Genomic DNA, 6,129 nt, shown 5'->3' with positions numbered 1-6,129 from the left:
GTTAATTTAGTCAATTTGGAGCATCTCATTTTTGTATCAGTTGGCATTTTGGCATTTCCTGAATTACTAGTGAAGTTGAGCTTTCTTTTTTTGTGTGGATGTTCTTGGCTATGCAACTTTCCCTTTTGTGAATTTACCCCCTTTGCTTATTTTTCTATTGCATTGTTTGCCTTCTTCTTACTAATATGCAAAAGTGCTTATCTATGCAGATACTAATCCTTTGTTGGTTAAATACATTTGAATATATTCTTACAGTCTACAGCTCATACATGATTTTTTTAATGGTATCTGGTCATACAGAGGTTTAATGTAGTCAAATTCTTTCCTTCATGTTTTGAGTTTTTGTGTCCTTTTAAAGAAATCCTCACTATTTTCTACATTTTCTTCTAAATGACTTTACTTTTCACATTCAGTTCTTTAATCTGCCTGGAACTGATCAATAAGCTCTATGTGGTGTGATAGTTGGCGGTAAGAATTAAAACAGCAATTTACTTGATGCCAACATATCCGACCCCTATATTCTGCAGGACATAGTTTGGGAAATTCTGGAACCAGTGAATCCTATCTAAAATTTCAAGAAAAAGGAAGGAAACCAATAATTCAGTGCCCCTAAGTAGAAAGCACTATGCTACGTATGTTTCTATAACTCATTTCATCCTAAAACAAAACAAAACAGAAACAATATTTTTAATACTATTTTACAAATTTCTAAGACCATCTAGCTAATAAACTGTGAAAATAGAATTTGAAGCCAGATTTCTCTGACTTCAAAGTCCATTTTCTTCCCACCACAAAATCATTATTTTGTAAGGCTGAACAATAGACTGATACATTGGGATTTTAAGACAAAGTGAGACACTGGAAAAGAGAGGTAATGACTCTGGTAGAAAGTTTTTATTTCTTTTTAAATACGTAAACAAGCTATATCTCTTTCAAGTATGACTTAGATTTTACAATTATTTAAAGTTAAATTTAAGTTTAAAACAATTATTTAAGTTAAAAAGGTTTACCAGGATTCAAGTCCTGTAGACCTAAGTTGAAACCTGTTATACCAAGCAAACTATTTTCTTAGCCTCCGTGAAAGGAGGATAATAACAGCTACTGCACAAGACTGTTGGGCAGATTACATGAATTACATAGAAAAAGCATCCAGCACTCTAGTCTCTACAACCTGAAGAATATTGGAAGTCACTGCCCACCCTCCCTTCTTTTTCTCCTGCTTTCCTTTTCTTTTGCTTCTGCCTTTGTTTCTTCCCTGCCTGTGCCGCTGGCAGCACTTTGTTAGTCATACTGGACTTAATATATAAACAGGTGTCCTGTTATTAATTATGCCGAGGTTCAGCCCAGTAGAGCTAAATTACTTTCAAAAGGCCAAGTCAGTGCCAGAATGAGTCACAGACACACTGAGATGCTCTTCCTCCTCCCCCACGCTTCGTTCCCACAGTGGCCACAGCTGCCTTCAGGTACGTAGAAGTTAGAGAGTTACTGAAGAGTGACCGAGACAGTGACCTCTAATAACTTGTCGCTTGTCCTCCTTCATCATCCCAGAAATGAACAAGTTGGGATCCACAGGGAATTAGTCGGGTCATATCAGGACAAATAAAGATGTCACATAGATTCTGTCTCTGGTTTTACTGCTCAGACCCCGTCCTTTCCTATCAGTTTCTCTCTCACTCTTTGCCTTGTCCTCTCAGTTCTCCTTTGTTAAATGCTTCATCCCGGTATCTGGTCTTTTCCTTCTCTTTGTTCCGCTTTGTGTCATCTCTATTCTACCCTCATGCTCCCCCTCATCTCCTCTTTTTTCTCCATTCCATTCAAAAATAATGATAATGACAATGATAATGATAATGATAACAATAATAAGCAGTTGCCTGCTGATTGTACTGCAGGAACACGGAGTACTTTCCATGACTGATCACAGGTGGCTTCCCAAGTCCGGCCAGCCTGGTGACTGAATTGTTGGGCCACAGTGAGGCAGGTGGGAAAGTGTGGGTGGTACCCTGTAAGCAGCCCAGCATCATTCTACTGCCAATCCTTCTGACAATGAAACGTCTAACACAGGCAAACACATTGTAGTTCATTACATCTGTGTTGCTAATGGACTCCAAGTGAGTCACAATGCAGTTTCCAAAGGAAAATTCCCAAATGCAGTATACAGAACTAAAAAATAAATAAATGAGACTGACTTGATATTTTAACTAAGACTGTGACATCACCTCTTGATTTTATGTCTGCCCAGCTTTTGTTCTATGAATAAGTAGGCCTGTGCTTTTCAGAGTAATGTTGTCACATACACATATGCTGAAAATTATACTGAAATGCCCAGTGAAGTCTGCATCTACCCAAATTATCTGGTAAAGATACCCAATATAGTTAATTGAGGAGTGTACGTTCTTACCTTTCCATATGTAGCAATTTAAGAACTGACTCAGATGCATAATTATCTCAAACTCTTTACTTAATTCTGCCGATAATTTTGCCTTGAACTACTAATTTATATTTACGTGATATTTTTATTTTAAAATTCTATTGTTCTCAACAACAGAATTGTGTGTTTTTGTGTAAGCCACTTCAAATCATTTGTGAAACAATGAGTTTAAAAACACCAATAAATGAAGGAATAAAATCTATCTTTACCCAGTCATCTAAACCATATGTCTTGATCTCTATTCTGATTTTTAGCTTATAGATTTTTTTTTTTTTTTTTTCATTTTAACCACTTCATTTATAATTTGACCTCATGGTCTAAACTCAATGTCTGTGTCATACCAAAATTCGTACATTGAATCTTAATCCTTAATGTGATGGTATTTGGAGGTGGGGCCTTCAGGAGATGATGAGGTCATGAGGGTGAAGCCCTCATGATGGAATTAGTGCCTTTATAAAAGAGATTCCAGAGAGTTTCCCCCCACCATTCTGCCATGTGAGGACACATAAACCAGGAAGAGAGCTCTCACAAGATACTGAACCTGTAAATGTCTTGATTTTGGACTTCCCAGCCTCCAGAACTGTGAAAAATAAATTTTTGTTGTTTATAAGCCACGTAGACTATGGTATTTTGTTACAGCAGCCTTAACGGACTAGGATATCTTATAAGAGTATTTGATTGAAAAATATTACTAAAAGACAAGCTTCATTTTATCAGGGTTATGTTAGCCTTCTTACCGTGTTTTCTTAATATAAGACCTGGTATTATATTATATTATATTACATTATATTATATTATATTATATTATATTATATTAGACCTGGTCTTATATTATTGAGACTGGGTCTTATATTAATTTTTGCTCCAAAAGACGCATTAGAGCTGATTGTCTGGCTAGGTCTTATTTTCAGGGAAATGTGGTAATATAAATTCATGTAAGTGAAGAATAGATTTGGGAAAATATCAACACAAAGTACACATTTATTGGCCACTATTCTAAGTATCTGGGAAATTCTAACTTAAAAGTACTTCTTCTGACATGAATTATTGAGATGTGGAATTTCAAGCCAGGTTAACCTTAATTGTCAGCCTTACCTTTATTAGTTCAAAGCTCTATTAATAAATAAATTCATCGCAAGGAAGAAAGTTCCCTCACAACCTATTGGGAGTTTCTATTGTCCACTGACTCTCTGATTTGGAAAATTCATCAGTATTCATGGACTAAAGCAGAGAACTGCTTACTTGTATCTCCCTCTCATACATTTCTGAGGGTTAAAGAGTTTTCATCACTGAATCCCCAGCATCTAGCAATGTCTGTAACAGAATAGGCTGTGGGCTATGAGATCAGGTGGTCTGATTACAATTCTAGCTGTGCCAGTTATAATCTGTGCACTTTAGGGCAACCTGCTTAAAATCTTTAAGCATCAGAATTTTCATCAGTAAAACAGAGAAAATAATAGTTCTTAAAAATTAAAACAATACCTGGCATATAGAAAACAATAAATTATAAATAGATAGAACAGTTACATTTCTATGTAACTGCACAACATAGTTGCTGAATTACATGTGTGTATCTGAAATTCTCAAATATGGATGCCTGGGGAAAGGTCCAAATCACTGACTACTAGTTATCCTAACTGGCATTACCAACTGGTTGATGACACCTTCCCGGGCATAGACATTAGAAACTGAAGTGTCAAGAGCTGTGTCTCTTAAACTTAAGCCTGCTTCAGCCATGGCAAGTGTCCCAACAGTAACAACATTTTTATTGTATTTCATAATCAATTGAGCTATACGTATGAAACACACACACACACACACACACACACACACACACACACACACACACACACACATAAAATCAGAATAGCAACATGGCCAAAATAATAGGTTTGGCCATAGACCCAGAACGAGGTTCATCTTCTGCTTGTTAGCTAAATGTCTTTGGGCAAGTTAGTCTCACTAAGCTTCAATTTTCACTTGTACAATGGAGATAATACCTACTTTGAGGGCTGGTAGTTAGAAAAACAAAGGAGACAATGCATGTAAATCACTTAACCTAGAGCCTGACACAAATGAAGCATTCATTAAATAGGAGCTGCTATTATTGCTGTTGTTGTTGTTATTATTATTATTTTATCACCCTAAATTCTGAAGATTTTTTAAGAAAGAGCTACAGCATTGGTTACAAAATAATTATATTTTAGTTGGGGGGGGGGGGAATGTAGCAGTTTTCGTCTTTAACAGAATTTCTGATGTTGCAGTTGTCATCTAGGATGCCCGTAAGCCTAAAAATTTGATAAATTCAGATTAATGTGCATTTTGAATAAAAGCTCAAAGTACTAATTAGATAAGAGGCTGCCATGATTTTTCCAGATGCCTGACTTAGAGAGACTGGTTGTTCAAGTGGCATTATTATCCATAACGATAATAATTATTAAACCCTTTAACATCCCACAATTAAAGCCTCTACTAAAATGCCACATCAAGAAAAAATTTCCTTTTTGCTTATGAATTCAGTTTCTTTAACCATTAAGCACAGTCCATAGATGTCAGTACTCATAATGATCCTTCTTTTCATGCACTTTTTGCTTTGAACAATTTCTTCCAGTGCACTGGTTGGAAGGTAATAGGCCTATATAATATTTCTATGTGTCTCAGAGAAGGGACTTACAGAGAGAGGGTGAAGAACCCCAATACATTCAATCCAAAGGAAAGGAGGGGTAAAGAAGACTTTATTAGCAGTTTAATATCTTATAAGAGATTCATTTGCCTGAATGTGTTGAAGAAGGAGACCTTGGTCCTTTAAGGGAATCTAACAGGCAATCTGAGGACAAGTCAAAAAAGCACACTAATCTCATCCAGAGGGAAATGTCTGAATATAAAAGATGCCAAGCTGGACTTTGGAGAAGTATATAAAGGAAATGTAATGTAATCAAGTCTACCTGGATATTTTCCAGGCTCAATTCTGTGTTACTGTGGTAGTGATTTCATTAGTCATTTGTACAGCTACAAACTTGATACTTACTCAGTGTACATTTATTTTTTTAAACCAACCTACACTGGCTCTTTGTTTTACTTTGCAAATTTTTTTTTCAGTATATTTTCAACTTCTGGTTTGAACATTCAATCTCTGAGTAAAAGTTTGGAAGACAGTTCAGATGCTTTGACAGCAAAAAATGCTTTACTTTTATCTGGCATCAAAATATTGGCATCCTGTTTTTCAATGCGTAATAACTTCATTCAGTAAGTCTTTCATTCAACAAACGTTTCCTGAATGTCTACTAGTGTCTTATGCATGTCATTATTTATGTAATCAAGCATAATATGATCCCTACCCCACTATTCCAAAACTAAAGTCTTTCCTGAGAGCAGTCTTGATATTTTTAGAAATGCATAATGTCTTCTTGCCAAATATTTCAAACATTATTCACCTGGTGTGAGTTGAAGGAAACTTCAATCAATCTCCATCACCCGTACTCTGAGTGTCAGAATGAATAAAGCACAAGGGAAGAAATGACAGCAAGGGTGTTAGAAGCCGGGCCTCAAAAATGAGGATAAGAGAAAACTGAAGCACTGACACAGATAATTCAGTCAGTGCCTCCCTTCCCTGTTGAGTACCCACGGGATCTGGAAGCTCTCCAGAGGCTTGAAAATTCCTGTCTTAAAAGTGGTCCAATAAAATCACTCTTACTCGATGA

This window comes from Rhinolophus sinicus, linkage group LG02, assembly GCF_036562045.2.
Source record: "Rhinolophus sinicus isolate RSC01 linkage group LG02, ASM3656204v1, whole genome shotgun sequence".
NCBI lineage: Eukaryota > Metazoa > Chordata > Mammalia > Chiroptera > Rhinolophidae > Rhinolophus > Rhinolophus sinicus.
The sequence above is the reverse complement of the archived record's forward strand: the minus strand, read 5'-3'. Positions refer to the sequence as shown.